The sequence below is a fragment of the Schistocerca piceifrons genome, chromosome 7 (assembly GCF_021461385.2).
Source record: "Schistocerca piceifrons isolate TAMUIC-IGC-003096 chromosome 7, iqSchPice1.1, whole genome shotgun sequence".
Taxonomy (NCBI): domain Eukaryota; kingdom Metazoa; phylum Arthropoda; class Insecta; order Orthoptera; family Acrididae; genus Schistocerca; species Schistocerca piceifrons.
Genome location: NC_060144.1, coordinates 118812059 through 118831692, shown reverse-complemented (window position 1 = coordinate 118831692; position 19634 = coordinate 118812059). Strand labels below are relative to the sequence as shown.

Sequence of the window (19634 nt, the reverse complement as noted above, 5' to 3'; positions counted from 1 at the left end):
TCAAAAGCTTTCTCTAAGTCTACAAATGCTAGAAACGTAGGTTTGCCTTTCCTTAATCTTTCTTCTAAGGTAAGTCGTAAGGTCAGTATTGCCTCACGTGATCCAGTATTTCTACAGAATCCAAACTGATCTTCCCCGAGGTTGGCTTCTACTAGTTTTTCCATTCGTCTGCAAAGAATTCGTGTTAGTATTTTGCAGCTGTGGCTTATTAAACTGATTGTTCGGTAATTTTCACATCTGTCAACAATTGCTTTCTTTGGGATTGGAATTATTATATTCTTCTTGAAGTCTTAGGGTATTTCGCCTGTCTCATACATATTGCTCGCCAGATGGTAGAGTTTTGTCAGGACTGGCTCTCACAAGGCCGTCAGTAGTTCTAATGGAATGTTGTCTACTCCCAGGGCCTTGTTTCGACTCAGGTCTTGCAGTGCTCTGTCAAACTCTTCACGCAGTATCATATCTCCCATTTCATCTTCATCTACATCCTTTTCCATTTCCATAATATTGTCCTCAAGTACATTGCCCTTGTATAGACCCTCTATATACTCCTTCCATCTTTCTGCTTTCCCTTCTTTGGTTAGAACTGGGTTTCCATCTGAGCTCTTGATATTCATACAAGTGGTTCTCCTTTCTCCAAAGGTCTCTTTAATTTTCCTGTAGGCTGTATCTATCTTACCCCTAGTGAGATAAGCCTCCACATCCTTACATTTGTCCTCTAGCCATGCCTGCTTAGCCATTTTGCACTTCCTGTCGATCTTATTTTTGAGACGTTTGTATTCCTTTTTGCCTGCTTCATTTACTGCATTTTTATATTTTCTCCTTTCATCAATTAAATGCAATATTTCTTCTGGTACCCAAGGATTTCTACTAGCCCTCATCTTTTTACCTACTTGATCCTCTGCTGTCTTCACTACTTCATCCCTCAGAGCTACCCATTCGTCTTCTACTGTGTTTCTTTCCCCATTCCTGTCAATTGTTCCCTTATGCTCTCCCTGAAACTGTGTACAACCTCAGGTTTAGTCAGTTTATCCAGGTCCCATCTCCTTAAATTCCCACCTTTTTGCAGTTTCTTCAGTTTTAATCTACAGGTCATAACCAATAGATTGTGGCCAGAGTCCACATCTGCCCCTTGAAATGTCTTAAAATTTAAAACCTGATTCCTAAATCTGTCTTATCATTATATAATCCATCTGATACCATTTAGTATCTCCAGGATTCTTCCATGTATACAACCTTCTATCATGATTCTTAAACCAAGTGTTAGCTATAATTAAGTTATGCTCTGTGCAAAATTCTACCAGGCGGCTTCCTCTTTCATTTCTTAGCCCCAATCCATATTCACCTACTATGTTTCCTTCTCTCCCTTTTCCTACTCTCGAATTCCAGTCACCCATGACTATTAAATTTTCGTCTCCCTTCACTACCTGAATAATTTCTTTTATCTCATCATACATTTCTTCAATTTCTTCGTCATCTGCAGAGCTAGTTGGCATATAAACTTGTACTACTGTAGTAGGTGTGGGTTTTGTGTCTATCTTGGCTACAATAATGCGTTCACTATGCTGTTCGTAGTAGCTTACCCGTACCTGACTCTAATGCTCCTTAAATGGAACTGTAATGGCTACTATTTCCATTTCACTGAACTCAGCCGTTTAATGGCTACTTATTCAGTAATTTGTATAGTGCTTCGGAAAACATGGTTTCGGCAAAACACCTCCCTACTCTGAAAAACTACCAACCCTACTGTACCAGTTCTGTTAATGTCGAGAGAGCATCTGGTGGGGTCCGTACCTTCATACGCTCTGATATTTTCAGTGAGCTGATGCCCCCTACCCCTGCACTAGAAGCTGTGGCCATTAATGTCTACCTGACATTTTGGATGACAATAAGTAATGGGGGAAGTGGCAACAAAACGACTATTCACGTTGGTGTGTAGAATATATGAGTCTGGTGACATACCATCCGACTTTCGGAAAAACATCATCCACACAATTCCGAAGACGGCAAGAGCTGACAAGTGCGAGAATTATCGCACAATCAGCTTAACAGCTCGTGCATCGTAGCTGCTTACAAGAATAATATACAGAAGAATGGAAAAGAAAATTGAGAATGCGCTAGGTGACGATCAGTTTGGCTTTAGGAAAAGTAAAGGGACGAGAGAGGCAATTCTGACGTTATGGCTAATAATGGAAGCAAGGCTAAAGAAAAATCAAGATACTTTCATAGCATTTGTCGACCTGGAAAAAGCGTTCGACAATATAAAATGGTGCAAGCTGTTAGAGATTCTGAAAAAAGTAGGGGTAAGCTATAGGGAGAGACGGGTCATATACGATATGTACAACAACCAAGAGGGAATAATAAGAGTGGACGATCAAGAACGAAGTGCTCGTATTAAGAAGGGTGTAAGACAAGGCTGTAGCCTTTCGCCCCTACTCTTCAATCTGTTCATCGAGGAAGCAATGATGGAAATAAAAGAAAGGTTCAGGAGTGGAATTAAAATACAAGGTGAAAGGATATCAGTGATACGATTCGCTGATGACATTGCTATCCTGAGTGAATGTGAAGAAGAATTAAATGATCTGCCGAACGGAATGAACAGTCTAATGAGTACACAGTATGGTTTGAGAGTAAATCGGAGAAAGACGAAGGTAATGAGAAGTATTAGAAATGAGAACAGCGAGAAACTTAACATCAGGATTGATAGTCACGAAGTCAAGGAATTCTGCTACCTAGGCAGTAAAATAACCAATGACGGACGGAGCAAGGAGGACATCAAAAGCAGACTCGCTATGGCAAAAAAGGCATTTCTGGCCAAGAGAAGTCTACTAATATCAAATACCAGCCTTAATTTGAGGAAGAAATGTCTGAGTATGTACGTCTGGAGTACAGCATTGTATGGTAGTGAAACATGGACTGTGGGAAAACCGGAACAGAAGAGAATCGAAGCATTTGAGATGTGGTGCTACAGACGAATGCTGAAAATTAGGTGGACTGATAAGGTAAGGAATGAGGAGGTTCTACGCAGAATCGGAGAGGAAAGGAATATGTGGAAAACACTGATAAAGAGAAGGGACAGGATGATAGGACATCTGCTAAGACATGAGGGAATGACTTCTATGGTACTAGAGGGAGCTGTAGAGGGCAAAAACTGTAGAGGAAGACAGAGATTGGAATACGTCCAGCAAATAATTGAGGACGTAGGTTGCAAGTGCTACTCTGAGATGAAGAGGTTAGCACAGGAAAGGAATTCGTGGCGGGCCACATCAAACCAGTCAGTAGACTGATGACCAAAACAAAAAGTAATGTTTATCTACCCCCAGACCGACCGTTCCAGTATCACAAGTTGTTAGAGTTAGTGGCACAGTTCTCTGCCCCACTCTTATTTGGGAACTTCAATGCCTATAATTCTCTGTGGGAGCAGTGACATTGTCTCAGAGGCAGAGTGCTAGAACACCTCCTTTCAGAATTGGACGTCTGCCCACTCAACATTGGAGCTGCAACCCATTTCAGTGTGGTCCATGGACCATTTTCAGGTATTGATATCATGGTTTGTAGCCTCATTATCTTACCCCTGATTCAGTGGAGTGTCCATGGTGATCTTTTTGATAGTGACCATTTTCATGTCATTCTCTCCCTCCCCCCTCAGACATACAGAACGTACTTCGTACTGGTCACTTCAGAAAGCTGATGGACAGGCTTCCTCTTCTGCAGCCACTTTTGCAACTAGTCGTGTGATGGGTATCAACAAATTGGTACCATTGCTCACAGGTAGATGCCGTGTTTCTTGACTTCCGCAAGGCGTTCAATACAGTTCCCCACAGTCGTTTAATGAACAGAGTAAGAGTATATGGACTATCAGACCAATTGTGTGATTGGATTGAAGAGCTCTTAGATCACAGACCGCAGCATGTCATTCTCAATGGAGAGAAGTCTTCCGAAGTAAGAATGATTTCAGGTGAGTCGCAGGGGAGTGTCATAGGACCATTGCTATTCACAGTATACATAAATGACCTTGTGGATGACATCGGAAGTTCACTTGAGGCTTTTTGTAGATGATGCTGTGGTGTATCGAGAGGTTGTAACAATGGAAAATTGTACTGAAATGCAGGAGGATCTGCAGCGAATTGACGCATGGTGCAGGGAATGGCAATTGAATCTCAATGTAGACAAGTGTAATGTGCTGCGAATACATAGAAAGATAGTTCCCTTATCATTTAGCTACAAAATAGCAGGTCAGCAACTGGAAGCAGTTAATTCCATAAATTATCTGGGAGTACACATTGTCGGTAAAGTAGATGCCAGACTGAGATTCATTGGAAGAATCCTAAGGAAATGCAATCCGAAAACAAAGGAAGTAGGTTACAGTACGCTTGTTCGCCCACTGCTTGAATACTGCTCAGCAGTGTGGGATCCGTACCAGATAGGGTTTATAGAAGAGATAGAGAAGATCCAACGGAGAGCAGTGCACTTCGTTACAGGATCATTTAGTAATCGCGAAAGCGTTACGGGGATGGTAGATAAACTCCAGTGAAAGACTCTGCAGGAGAGACGCTCAGTAGCTCGGTATGGGCTTTTGTTGAAGTTTTGAGAACATACCTTCTTCAAAGAGTCAAGCAGTATGTTGTTCTCTCCTACGTATATCTCGCGAAGAGACCATGTGGATAAAATCAGACATTAGAGCCCACACAGAAGCATACCGACAATCCTTCTTTCCACAAACAATACGAGACTGGAATAGAAGGGAGAACCGATAGAGGTACTCAGGGTACCCTCTGCCACACACCGTCTGGTGGCTTGTGGAGTATGGATGCAGATGTAGATGTAGATGCTGCAGCATCAATGATACCCTACTCCTTTGGCTCATCCTGACAACTGCTGGTGCAATGGTGGTGTGGAGGTGTAGCCACAGCTATCGGGGAATGCTGCAGGGTGCTTAAACAACACAAGTGCCATCACTCTGTCTCAGGTATGCAATCCCACACCCCATTGTCCCAAGTATGGACTCAACTTTGCCGCATTTGTGGCCATCCACCATCCATGGCAGTTCCTGGCATCCTTGTCAATGGTATCATCAGCACTGATACTGTCCACTTGTAGCAGTAATTACTGTCCTCATTCCCTGATTGGGAAACACCGTATTGAATGCAACCTGCTATCTTCCCATGCGCATGGCTCTCTATTGTACAGTGTCCCATTTAGTGAATGGGAGTTTCGCAGTGCTTTGGCAGCCTCTGGACCCAACAAAATCCACAACCAACTGGTCAAACTCCTTGGTGCCCACAGCTCGAATTATAGTCTCTAGCTTTTTAATTGCATTTGGTGGGAGGGAGTATTTGTCTCTGTGCTTGGAAGATATTATTCCTGTCCTGAAACCAGGAAAGAACCCACTTAACTAACTACTGGCCAATCTCTCTAATGAATGGGCTGTGTAAGCTATTCAGATGAATCGTCAACTGCCATCTTTGTTGGTGCCTTGAAGCCAGAGGCCATATATCAAGATTGCAAAGCGGCTTTTGGGCCACCACAGAATCTGCAGCGCACAATCCTTTTGTGTGCATCACCAACATCTGATTGCTATGTTCTTTGATCTGCAGAAGGCACATGATACCACCTGGCGACATCACGTCGTACGTACACTGCCTGAGTGAGTTTTCTGGGGCAGTTTATCCATTTTTATCCAGAATTTCCTGTCTAAAATTGCTTTTTGGTGTGGATAGGTTCAACTCTCAGCAACCACCATGCACAGGAAACTGGAGTATGTTGGGGATCTGTTCTAAGTTTAACGCTGTTTGCTTTCACCATCAATGGTATCGTAAATGCAGTGGGCCCCAGTCTCTGTTAGTGTGTGAATGATCTCTGCCTGTACTATGCCTCTGCATCACTGTGCACCACCGAGCACCAACTTCGAAGTGCTGTCTGGAGTGTCTATGACTTGGGCGTGAACTATGGCTATCACGTTTCCCCTGCAGAAACATGAGTTACCCATTTTGTTTGACGCTGGACTGTGCACCTACACCCGGAAATTTATCTTGGTGACTAGTTACTTGAAGTTGTTGGGACTTTCCAAATTCTTAAGTATTTTGACAACTTGGCTGTCATATGTCCACCGGCTCAAGGCAACTTGCATGAAGAAGCTGAATGCTTTGTTTTCTTAATCACACCTCATGGGGTGCATACTGCACAGCTTTTCTGAGGTTGTACGAAGCTCTGATTTTATCCTACTTGGACAATTGGTCAGCAGCACCATCCATACTGGTCCTGATGGACACTGTTCACCATACTGGCATGCAGTTGGCAACGTAGGCCTTCCATAAGAGTGCTGTTGACAGCCTCCTGGAGGAAGCCAGTGTCCCCCTGGCTGTGTGTTATATGACAGCAGCTTCTCACGAGGTGCACAGTCAGTCTGTCAGATGCCGACTCACCTATGTCACTCAACCCTGTTCTGCAACCAGCAGTTCAAACTGTTCTTGCTTCACCCAAAACCGGGAAAACCAGTTGGCATCCTACTCAATAGTCTACTGAAGGACACACAACGGCCTTCATTAGTCTGTGTTCATTCCTAGAGCTCCCTCTCGACATCCCGTGTGGGTTGTACCATGTTCTGTGATACCGAATGGATCTCTCTTGTGGCGCCAAGAAGGATGCTGACCCTACCTTCTTGGACACCTGTTTCTTTCAATCATCCATGATTATTCTAATTCGGTATGCATCTACAAAGGTGGATCAAAAGTAAATGACAGGGGCAGTTGTGCTTTTTGCACATGCAAATGAACACTAGCAGCATTCTCTGCCGAGTGCCTGCAGTGTGTACACTGCATAGTTAGTCGCCATCTCTCGGGCTTTGCAGTACATCGGATTCCAGGCCACTACATTCTTTCTGATCTGTAGTGATCTCATGAGTTGCTTAAAAGGCATAATCTTGTGCTATCCCAAAAATCTTTTGGTTGCAAACATCCAGGACCTATTGGCTGACCTCAAAGCTCTGGACACCGAGCCACATAGGTGTTCCAGGAAATGAACTTGCCAACCATCCAGCTAAAGAAGCTACTACAGATCAACTTGATGTTGGGATACCGGGCCCAGACTTAAGATTACAACTCTGATGCAAAATTTTGAGACTCTGGGTATTGGAATGGCAGGCTACTATGACCCAAAAGAAGTTGAGAGTGATTAAAGGATCCACTTAAGTATGGCGTACATCTTTCTAGGCCTCTTGGAAAGATGCTATTGTGTTGTGCCGACTATGCATTGACCACATGACACACACCCATGAGTTCCTTCTGCATCGGGAGGATCCTCCTCACTGCAGCTCCGGTAGTTCCAGACTACAGCACATGTTCGTGTTGAGTGCACCCTGCTGGCCAATCTGTGGCATGCTCTCAGCTTGCCTACCTCACTACCTCAAGTGCCTGCAGATGATGTGACAGCCACTGCCAAAGTGTTGCGCACCTGAGGGAGAGCAGATTTTACTGTAACCTGTAATAGTCTTCCACGTCCAACGTTAGGAACAGTTGTGGGGGGGGGGGGGGGGGGCAAGAGCTTCCTCCTGTGATGGGTACCCATCAAGTAACCACAGATTCCTTTCTTCCCTTCTCACCTTGTTGTGCTTTTAGCCCCTCTTGTAAAAGATGCTGCCTGGTTTTTCTCTTTTCTTTCACCTACTGTGGTGCAACTACTGTCGTGCCCTTTTAAACTTTTTGATGTGCTTATATAATTTGAGCAGTCTAGTCCCGATTGTTTTAGCTTCTTACCATCTGACATGTTTCTCTCATGATAAGGAGGGACTAATGACCCCGTTGTTTAGCCTCTTAAATGGATAATAATCACCCATTGGATTGGTGTGATTTCGGACACATTCATTTTTTTAAATCTCTCTCCAAAGTTATGAAGTATGTGGGGGAATTAGGCCGTAAATTGACCCTTCTTTAAAAAAAATTCTACATTCTTCCTACTTGATTTTTAGTAACTTATAACACCCTTTAAGGATGTCCATCATTGCAAATAAGTCATAAGGATTGAGATAATGAATTTTGTATATTAAAGGTCAATTCTTATTTTCCAACAAGTTAAACTGCAAAGTCTTAAAGTTCCAACTCAAAATATTAACAGAAATAAAACAAGACATTCTACTAAAAGATCAGAATTGGTTTTCTTTCTCAACACTCAAAATTAAGCTGCAAACACTTTGGACATAGGCCATAAGAGTCCGATGGCCTGGCAGTCTAAAGCACTTGTTCTCTGAAAATAAACGTCCCTTTCTTCTTAATTGGCATAGGAAGTACTCATAAAACTTGTTCCTTTTTCTTTTTATTGTCTCTTCATCAGAGACATTGGGAAACATACACAGTTTCTGTTGCCCTCGAACCAACATTTGTCACCCCCCCCTCCCCAACTGCCTCATATACGTTGTGTTTTCAGATGTGTATTTATAGCCCACAACAAAAAAAAAAAAAATCTTCTTCAGCAGCAAAACTTCATTGTCTGATAGGTTGTATTCATTTTCCTTACTGCTAGAAGCACTGTAACTCATTTCCCCACTGTTTTCGTTTTCCTGGAAGTCGCGACCTGTAGTTGATTTCCCAGGAGCAATGACTAGTTTGTGGCAACAGGGACTATCATGCTTCTTTGGAGGATAAAAAGTCTGCTGAAATCAGGATAAAAAGTTTGCTGAAATCTTAGTCTGCTTCATAAGAGAGGCAAAAGCACCCTTGGAAATGGTTCTGCAAGTGTACTTCTATGCAGTTAATACACCTCGCCATACTTCTTTCATTAATGTGAAACAGCTTACATTCAGTGGTTGGGGGAAGTGGATGCTATTAAGGTTAAGGAGAAAGAATGAAATTCTGTTTCAGTCTCATTCTTCAGTAATGTGTTAAGACACACAACTGGCTAAGTCATCCTCAATCATCGCTGTTGGCCCATTTTGCTTCTTCAAATAGGGCAAAGCGATTGTAAAGGAGTAGTCTTAAAATATCAATAGCTTAAACCATCTGCTGTTACTCCTATTGAAACAGGGTCCCTGTGGGCCACCCACAAATGTTCAGATTTATGAAGGACATGTGGAGGAAGCAGTTTGCTGTTGGCACTTGCTGCCATCATGATCGAAACACTATTTCCCTGAATCCATCAGTTTCTCAACATCCTTACTCATTTTGTAATTAAGTACTGTTTACCTGGATTATCTGACTTGTTGGGTTCATCATAGTTGATCGTGGTGCAAGGTGTGAGATGTTCCAGCACTGGCTTCATACTGAAGAAATAAATTTTAACTGTTGCTTTGTTCAATTCTGCGCGAGCTCTTTTAATGTTTGTGTTTGTGTGAATGGAGAGATCATCTGAATGCCGCTTGAGGAATAAATGCACTAATTCTTCTCCTGGTAAATTGTTAGACATTTAGTGAAAGGCTACTTTGATAAATCTGCCTAAAAAATAAGAAATTTTCTAATATCCAGTTTAGTGAGAGGAAATCCTCAATGTGCAGCCCTCAGAATATCTTGCTTCGAAATTTTTCCTCCTCCTCCATCATCATTTAGTGCTGGGTGTCCTTTACTTTGTTTTGGATGTATTTCCCCTTCTTTATTTTGTATGGCTAGTCTACATATACCATACAAATCATATGCTGTTCTATGTGATAATTTGCCACACTAAATATCAACAGCAGCTTTATCTAAAAGTTCCATGTCATAATTACTTTGTACTTTAGCACCATTCATGCATGTCGAGAACTTATAATTCTGGGCATTGTCCGAAATCACCCCACACAGTACACAATTTTGTAAAAACCATTGTTATAAAATACCTTTCCATGAAAAACTTTACAAACTAGTTGTATAGCAGTTGTCAATGCCATAGGCTATTGATCTTGACAACTGCTGTTACAATATTTTCCACTGGTTGCAACAATATAGTTTCCTCTTGATGATACTGTCAATTTTCAACGACGAGACTGTTCACCAGATATTTACTGAAGTAAACATTTGACCCAAAATATCACAGAACAAAAGAAATACAGTCTCGCACTTAAAATAATTGGTGCAGGGAAGTGAAAATTAGCAATTCGTTCCTGTGCAGGAGGAAAGAGCAAATAAACCATACTGCCTGAAATCGTCCCTGTGTCTGAAATCACCCCATTTTATGGTATTTAACATATATAGATGGTGAATAACAGTTGTTATTCTTTCATGTTGTTCTAAAATATTTAGACATACTCAAAATGAAATAATGGTGTACAATTTACCATTTGAGCATATATTATGTATTATTATTTTTTCTCCATGTAAGATGAGTAAATTTTATTTGAGAATTTGTTAAATGACATTTACGGGAAATGGCATAATGTGTGCACTGTACTCTGCAGTATTTATGTTCACAAAACACATTTGTGGATAAACTTGTTTTCAAAAGTCTTCACAGAATGTGTGCATTGTGCTCAGTGACACAACTTACATTATGTTGTTTTTTTTTCCAATATGTTACTCAATAGAATATTGTTCAAAATTATTTCTGCAACTTGAACTGTTAATAGGTATGTAAGCCTACCTACACATATCGGATGCTAGAACTGCAAACTTCAAAATGCATTTTGTGTAATAAATAAAACTGTTATTGCGTCTGACACCACAGTTGTTACCCCAAAACATTTTCATTCAGCATTCTTGATGCAAGCTACAATAATTTATGAACATTATTTTAATTCATGTGTAATTGCTGAAGTATTTCTTTCCAGTAATTTACATTGTTCATGACTGTGACAATGTCACTCAGTATCTTGAATTTCTTTCTGGAAAACCTGTTTATATCATGATTCTCCACTCACATCATCAGTTTCAGTGGCTGTGGCATTAACAGACCTGATGTGGACATGGTGTGGAAGTGTAAAAAGTTGCCACACAGATGAGGGGAAATATGGTGAGGGTTTTGTAAACAAAATATTTGTAACAAGTTTACTGTTGTAGATATTTTCAGCAGGAACTATATAAATATTCATTTTATAAATTGACACATTTTTCTTATTGCAGTATGCATTTTGACTTTTACATTAAGGCATCTTCAGTGGATTTAGTCTGGGATGCTAGTTTTTTAGTAATACTTAAGATTGCAAACCAATTCACATTGTAATTTTTTCATTAATAAGTCAGTTTCATGACCAAGATGAATGTTACCCACTACCCAGCACTGTAGCCAGTCTATGGTTGGGAGGGCAGGGGGGGGGGGGGGGGGGACGTGCGTTGAGATTTACCTATACAGTGGCAGCTTCCTGACCAAGCAGGGGTTGTATTGTTGATAAACGAGCAGTCACCTCCATATGCATCCTGAGTAGTAGGTGCCCATCTGTTTGGGTGTACCAGGAGTCGAGGTGTGGGCTATCATGACAGATGGCCTTTGCTCTACGTGGGGGGATCCCATGGGGAGAGCCCTAGTTTGGTGTAGGAGGCGAATGTTGAATGTTTGGCATTATGAAACAACCAGCATTAGTGGCTGGTGCCCTCAAGACCCTTGCAGTCTTACCAGACTGATTGCGCCCCCAGGGGCTCCGCATTCATTTGCTGAGTACGGGCTTGGCGACCCCGGGGTCCTGAGCTGGGGACTGGTCAGCGCCGCCAGTCTCCTGTCACCGTAACCCCCGGACATGCTTTAGCGACCACCGTATGGCGCGGCGGTGGAATGTTGTGTGCTGCGGGGAATGGTAATCTTGGCTTGATCGCCTGAATTGCGAGGAAGGTCAACCTTATAAAAACCCCTTAACCTTACGGTGTGCTCCACACTTATAAGATGCATGGCTGTTGGGGTGGAACAGTCTCAAGTGGGCAACCTCTGGGGCACCTGCTGCACCCCAGTTGTATAAGGCTTGCTCAGGCACGCAGGGCTCTGTCTGAGCGGACCTTTAGTTCCGTAGCTGCTCGTGGGACCGCAATGAACCCTTCGACCTCTACATTTCCCCCTACCAGTGGATTGGGTGGGCCACTGGTAGGAAAACACACCCCATCGAAAAAGTGACTTCGTGCTACTAGTCCTCCAGTGCCTGGTGTTGCTAGAGGTTTATCAGACTGTCGTAACGGAGCACATGCTGATAATCAGAATGTGTTTTTGATTATTAAATGGAAGGAGGGTAGCTTTGAGAGGGTTTCTCCCTTTTACATCCACAAGGGTCTTGAGGGAATTGCAGGAACACTGAAATCTGTGAAGCGACTGCGCAATGGGACTCTGTTAATTGAGACTTCTAGTTCCCGTCAAGTCGCTTCTCTTCAGAAAGCTACCTGTCTCGGAGAGTACGCTATCGTGACTGAGCTCCACTCCACTTTGAATTATAGTAAGGGTGTTGTGACATGTAGGGACTTGGTGGATATCCCCACAGACGAGTTAAAATCTGAGTGGGCTGACGAAGGTATTGTTGACGTGCAGCATATTATGAAACGAGTCGATAGGGACCTCGTCAAATCCGACTCGTTTATTCTCACGTTCAGTTGCCCGAGACTCCCAGAGCATGTTAAAGCGGGGTTCTTACGTTTGCCAGTACGGCCATATTTCCCTAACCCAATGCGCTGTTTTAAATGTCAGTGCTTTGGGCATACTACGTTAGGGTGCAATGGGATAGCCACTTGTGGTAAATGTGGTCAGCCTGCCCATGAAGGAGCCGATTGTTCATCGCCTGTGAAGTGCGTGAATTGCCCTGGGAGTCACCCTGTCTGGAGCCGGGTCTGCCCCATCTATCTCGAAGAACGGAAGATACGGGAGATTAAAACATCTAAGCGCATCCCCTATGGTGAGGCCAAGAAGCTCTTGAAGGCCATGCAACCTCCTGTGTTTACAACTTCTTTCGCTTCTGCTCTGAAAAAACCGGTACAAATGGCCACTGCTGCTACGCAAACGGAGGTTGCTAGTGTTAGCACTAATACCTGCGTTTGCCAGTGCACTTTTGCTGCTGCGGTTGTTTTGCAACCTGCAGCTCTCCCCACAACGTCGGACAAGGCCGTGGTTGCTGACATTGGGGTACTTCCTGCCTCTCCCCATATGGCGCCTTCTGCCCAGGCGAGTACAGCTCCAGCTGTTGACAAGTCTCTGCATTCAAAGCCCCCCAAGACAAAGACGCCGAAGGTGAAGGTTTTGCCACCTTAGGAGACTAGTCAGGGTCGGTCCGCTGACGAGGCCATCGTACTGTCTGACATCTCCCGTGGGTCGTCATCGGAACTGATGGACATTGAAATCGACCAGGGGCGATATTCTTGCCCCAGGAATAAACCTCCGGCCAGTACGGGCTCTCCTCCAAAGCACAGAGGCAGGGTGAAAGTTCAGCTCTCACAGACCTTATTAGCCAACTCCCCCACCCATTTCTTCTTCTGGGGGACTTCAATGCTCATAATGTCTTGGACTCTCTGACTACTTGCCCCAAGGGTCGCATTCTGGAAAGCCTCATGATGTCTGAAGAACTGTGCATCCTCAACTCTGATGCTCCCACTCATTTCTGTACTGCTTCCGGGTCGTCATCGGCTATTGACCTTTCGTTTTGCTCTCCAGCACTCGCGGATTCTGCTCTGTGGGAGGTTGCTGCTGACCTCCATTCTAGTGACCACTTCCCCCTTTGGATTTGCCTCCTGGATGAGGCTGTGGCATTACCAGTGCCGCCCCGGTGGCACCTCTGCAGAGCTGACTGGACACTTTTCAGCCAACTGGCTGTTTTCGAACACCGTGCCAGCGTCCACGAATGGGTAGACCATGTTACAGCCGTGATCTCCCATGCTGCTGAATTGTCAATCCCTCGGTCATCCGGTCATCCCAAGAGGCGTCCTGTCCCTTGGTGGACCACTGAGTGCCGCTCAGCCATCCGAGCCCGCTGTGCAGCTCTGCGCCACTTCAAGTGCCGTCCCTCAGCTGACAATCTAGCTGCCTTTCGGGTGGCAAGGGCCAAAGCGCAGCGAGTGGTTAAAGAGAGCAAGCGACTGTAATGGCAATCGTTCTTGAACTCGTCTCCCGTTCCACTAGTTCTACGAAAGTATGGGAAGACATCAGCAGGATTTCCGGGAAACTCAGCCAACTACCTGTCACGGCATTGCTGCATCAAGGATGTCTCCTCACGGCGCCGAGAGACATTGCCCAGACACTGGCCATGCATTTTGCGGAATCTACCGCTACTATTAACTGTGATACAGATTTCTGCCGCTACTACACTGCTATCGAGAGGGGTCACTTGGACTTCCGGTCTCCAAATTCTGAACCCTACAACTGCCCCTTCACAATGTGGGAACTGGATTCGGCGCTGTCTGTGGCTCATGATACTGCGCCTGGCCATGATCAAATCTGGTACAGCATGCTGCAGCACTTGTTGCTGCCATCCAAGGAAGTTCTCCTGAATTGTTTTAATATGATATGGTTGTCCGGCATGTACCCTGACTCGTGGAGGGAGGCGATTTTGATTCCCCTCCTCAAACCGGGGAAGGACCGAACACATCCCAGTAGTTATCGAAGTATTGCTTTGACGAGCTGTGTCGGGAAGACGTTGGAACGCATGGTCAACCGTCGCCTGGTTTGGCTGCTAGAGACCACGCAGCTCCTTAGCCCCTCTCAGTGTGGCTTTCGGGGATGTCGTTCCACTATTGACAACTTGACCCTGCTTGAGGTGGCCATCCAGTAGGCCTTCCTACGTAATCAGCATTGTCTTGGTGTATTCTTTGACATTAATAAGGCGTATGACACTACTTGGCGCCGCCTTATCCTCAATCAACTCCATGGGTGGGGCTTTCGTGGCTGTCTCCTCATCTTCATTCGGTCCTTTCTTTCCCACCGCCCCTTTCGATATCGGGTTGGTAATGTGCTATCTGATTTGTACGTGCAGGAGAATGGTGTTCCTCAGGGAAGCGTTTTAAGTGTCACCCTCTTTGCCGTCGCCATTAACAGTATCACGTCCGCTATCCGGAGTCCTGCCCAGTGCTCCTTGTTTGTGGACGATTTTGCTGTTTTCTGTTCTTCCTTCAGTCTTGTCACTGCTAGTCGGCAGTTGCAGCTTACGATAAAGTGCTTAGAGGCATGGACTGCGAAGACGGGTTTTACCTTTTCTGCAGACAAACGTGTGTGTGTTCATTTATATCGTTCTCGACGTCTTTTTACCTCCCCTGAATTGCATCTGAGGGACACCGTTCTTCCTTTTAGAGACACTGTGAGGTTACTGGGCCTCACTTTTGATTCCAAGTTGTCGTGGTTGCCTCATCTCAAACACCTCAAGGTATGGGCCCTGAAGGCACTGAATATTTTGAAGTGTCTGAGCCATCGGTCCTGGGGAGCAGATCAGGCGGGTCTGCTGCAGTTTTATAGGGCTTTCGTCCGATCGCGTCTTGACTATGGTTGCACCGTGTATGGGTCAGCAAGGCCTTCGTATCTGAAGATCCTTGACGCAGTACACCATGGGGGTATCAGGCTGGCCACTGGTGCCTTCCGTACCAGTCCCATACCCAGCCTGTGTGCTGAGGCAGGAGAACAGCCGCTCGCCATCCGGCGGAAACTCCTCATGGTGCGACGAGTGTGTCAATTCCTTGCCTGTCCTACCTCCCCTGCATACCCTACTGTTGCCCGACCACCAATGGAACGTCTCTTTTCCAGTCGTCCCAGGGCAACGAGACCATTTGGGATTCGTGCCAAGCATTTGCTTGAGTCCCTTGGTGTGGAGCGTGTGGCCCCCCAACGACAATGTTTTACCCGCCTGCCTCCCTGGTTGCTCCAGAGGCCCAGCGTCCTTTTAGACTTGTCGGAGTATCGGAGAAGCTACACTCCTGCGTTTGTTTTTACCTACTTATTTTCCGCTATTTTACTTCAGGATCCTGACCATGTACCAGTATTTGCGGATGGCTCTAAACCGGGGGACTCTGTTGGATGTGCTGTTGTTTTCCCTGATCGAGTCGTCAAGTTAAGGCTTCCTGCGGCGTTTACCGTCTTTGATGCCGAATTGTTTGCGATCTTGCGGGCATTGGAGCAGATGAGATGTGTTCCCAGTCTTAAGTTCCTCATCTGTTATGACTCCCTGAGTGCCCTTCAGATCATGCAACACTTGCACCCAGCGGATACGGTCATCCAGAACATCCATGATGCCCTACTCCACCTGCAATGGCAGGGGAAGGAGATTTCTTTCTGCTGGGTGCCGGGGCACGTGGGTATTAGGGGAAACGAACTGGCGGATGTGGCTGCCAAAGATGCATGTTCCCTCCCTCACATTGTTGAATGTGCTGTCCCCCTCCATGCTGTTACCTCCCTTTTGGGTTTTCGTGTTATGCGTCAATGGGAAGAGGAGTGGCTGGCAGTCGGTGACAATAAGCTGCGTCTGGTCAAGGCCACCACGTGGCCATGGCGTACGTCCTACCAGTCATGCGGGTGGGGTGAGGTTCTCCTCACCCGCCTCCGCATCGGGCACAGTCCTTTAACACATGGTTTTTTACTCCGGTGGGAGGACCCCCCTATCTGCAGTGCTTGTGGCGTCCAGATTACTGTCCGTCACATTTTACGTGACTGTCTTTTATTCTCTGACCAGAGGGTGGTGGTTTCTTTGCCACCGGATTTGCCTTCTATTTTGCAAGACGACGCAACGACTGTGGTTAAGGTCTTACGGTTTTGTGTCCTGTCCAATCTGTTGCCTCGGATTTTCGGGAGAGGGTTTTAATGTGCTGCTGGGTGACTGGCTCACCCAGGTTTTAGGTAAGAGGTCTGCCAGTCACGAATACCTCCTTGTTTCCCTTCGGTTTCTGTTCTCCTTTCCTTGTGTTTCCCTTCCTTTTTTTAGTGCGTTTCTTCTCATCTTGTTTTGCCTCTCTATGTGAGGATTTGGAACTGCGTCAGGTCTGTGTCTTTTAGCCTTTCTCCTTGTTCGCGGTCTGTCTTAGTCCCTTCACTGCATGTGTTCCTGTTTGTATGCGTTTGGACGCTGATGACCACGCTGTTTAGTGCCCATAAACCTCAAAAACACACACACACACACACACACACACACACACACACACACACACACACACACACACACTGATTGCAATTTAGTGCCAATCATTACAACCCTAGCAAATTTACTTCATTGACTACATTCTGGGTGGAAAAGAAAACAAAGTGACTTGCAGACAGTTAGTCCCCTCAGTTCCTGATTTGCACCCAAAGAGATGAGGGTACTTTAGATGAACTCTCTTCCCTTAGCAAATTGTGAAGTGGTTCCATGTTTCGATCTTAAGATAGCAAATTCTACCCAGTCTTGGGCGTTTCATTCTTGTCAGCAACTTGGTAAAGTTCCTGTTATCGTCACACCCCATAAGAACCTCCACATTGTACAGGGATTAATTTTTCACTGGGACTTAACATTGCAGATATAGGGAGAACACACACACACACTCACTCACACACAAACAAAAGGGACCCATTTCGTACATTGTGTCAAGACCTACTACACAGCAAGGTATATGTCAGGGCATCCTTGCTTTTGAGGGGGATCCCTGCCCAGAAAAGGTCAAAATCTTTTTACTGCTGCGATTTGAAGACATCCACCCACCCATAATGTGATGTTTTCAATGCCAGCCCTTCAGGCATCCGTCTTCCCCGTGTACTTGCAACATGATTTGTGGAGACTGCAGCTGTCCAATTCACCATGTGTGTTTCTTATTGTGTGTCAGCTGCAGGAACTACTGCCCTCTCTGATCCCTGAAGTGTGCTAATCTATTCAACGAAAGCAAAATCCAGGAACTGAAAGTCGGAGTTTCTCGTATACTTTGAAGCTTGGAAAAAATGATGGTTTGCAGTCAGACTTATTGATATTAACCTTTGTCCGTGACGTGACAAGGTTGTCAGCAGTACCTAGGGTATTTCCATCCCTGATGTTGACGTCTGATTGCCGCCCCAGTAAACTTGTCCTTGGAGGCACCATCTTCGAGAACATCGCCCTGCGCCCAACTGGAGAAGCAGTTTCCTCCTGTGACACCTGCTAAAGACAGGACTCCCTCCTGGGAACTTACCCCATAAATCCACAGATCAGAGGCCTGATGCCAGTGAGTAGCTGAAGTAATAATGGAGTGTGGTTCCAGAGGCTGCCCCCTCTTCTTCCATTTTTGCACCAACAGCAGATAAGCCCTGGCAAAAATCTGTACTGTCAAAAAATGTGAAGAAGAAGAAATCATGGGCAAAGGCTACTCCTGTGACTCCAGAGAAGTCAGACACCCCCATTTCTTCCAACTCTGAACCAGTTTTTTCAGTGATGCTAGTCCAGCTCCACTGGTGAAACATCTCCAGTGATATGTCTCCATTGCTGAAACTGCTACTCTCTTTTTCACAGCCTGCCCCTCCCTGCCCCCACCCTCTGCTGCCCACTGTGGTGGATGAGACACTGCAACAGCTTTTCAGGATCATCAAAGGGTCCTGCAACATCCCGTATGGACCACCCCCCTCACTTTCAAGGAGCTTCATGCTTAGTCTACTTTCTAATTAAATGCAGTAAGAAGGGATGTTGAAAGAACTATTTGTTCCCTGAGGAACATATACCTTTTTATCCCATGTGTGGACCTAGCTCGGCAGTCTTCTGTGCTGCCAAAGATCTCTTCCTTCATGGTGGTATTTGTACTGTTGCATTGATTCTTGCTGAACACCTTGTGGCCCCTGTTGTCAGGGTATTGGCGTCTTCTTACCTGGCTACCTTTTGAACGCACAAATGAACATTCAAAAACATCTTTTCATCTTTCCTGTCACGTCACACAAAATTATATAATGAACCTTTCACTGGCTGGGAACTGTTTCAGGCTCTTAACTCATCACATGATACAGCTCCAAGTGCAAAGGCGTTTTCCTTCACAATGGCAAGTTAATATCAGGCTAGTCTTTAAACCAAGGAAAACAAAGTGTCCCCCGACAGCTGCCAACTCATTAACCTCACCAATGTATTCTGCAAATTGTGTGAAAGAATGGTAGTCTGACAATTATGCTGGGTTCTTGAATCGTGGAACGTTTCTTCTCGTATCAGTGTGGTTTCTGGGTAGGATGATCCATAACTGACTCTGATTAGTTTGGAAAAGGCAATCCGACTGGATTTTTAATTACTTTCCATAACTGAAGCTTTAGTCTCCCTATTTATTTATTTATTTATTTATCACTTGCATCCTGTCAGTTGTTTCAGGTTAGAATTGGTTCATCACGCAGCTCCCCATAGGTCCATAAGAACACCATCCTGCAGGACTCCATGCTGAGTGTTACACAATTCCTCATTTCCATCAATAGGATAGTGATTTTACTGTGTATTGATGACTTTACTGGATTCTTCTCACCCTGATTGGATTATGGTTGCCAGGTTTATGGCTCAGTGGCATATTCTGCTTTAAAATTGTTGATCCCAGTCCATCATCATGGAGAAAGACTGGGCACTGGTGCCTTCCAGACCAGTTCCGTTGAGTCTCCCTGCTGAAAAGGGTTTCCCTCTTCAGTTCAGGCGATACAACTCTTACTCACTTATGCTATCACCATCCAACAATTTTCAGTTGTACAATTTGTCATGTTTTTTTGTGTGTACAATAGTGACTGCTGCCATGACACTCACCCTCAGGTGGGATTACTAATTGGAATGCACCTGAATCCCTTTGCCACTACCTCTACCTAACCTCCTTAGAATGTGCATTTCATATTTTCCAGCA

At 44.9% G+C, this 19634-nt stretch overlaps 1 protein-coding gene across 2 annotated transcripts in view; it reads left to right on the top strand.

The window, feature by feature from the left end:
- The window catches only part of LOC124804808 (survival motor neuron protein), a 128686-nt gene that overhangs the window by 46932 nt on the left and 62120 nt on the right, over positions 1-19634 (top strand). The gene's annotated exons all lie outside the window — the stretch shown is intronic.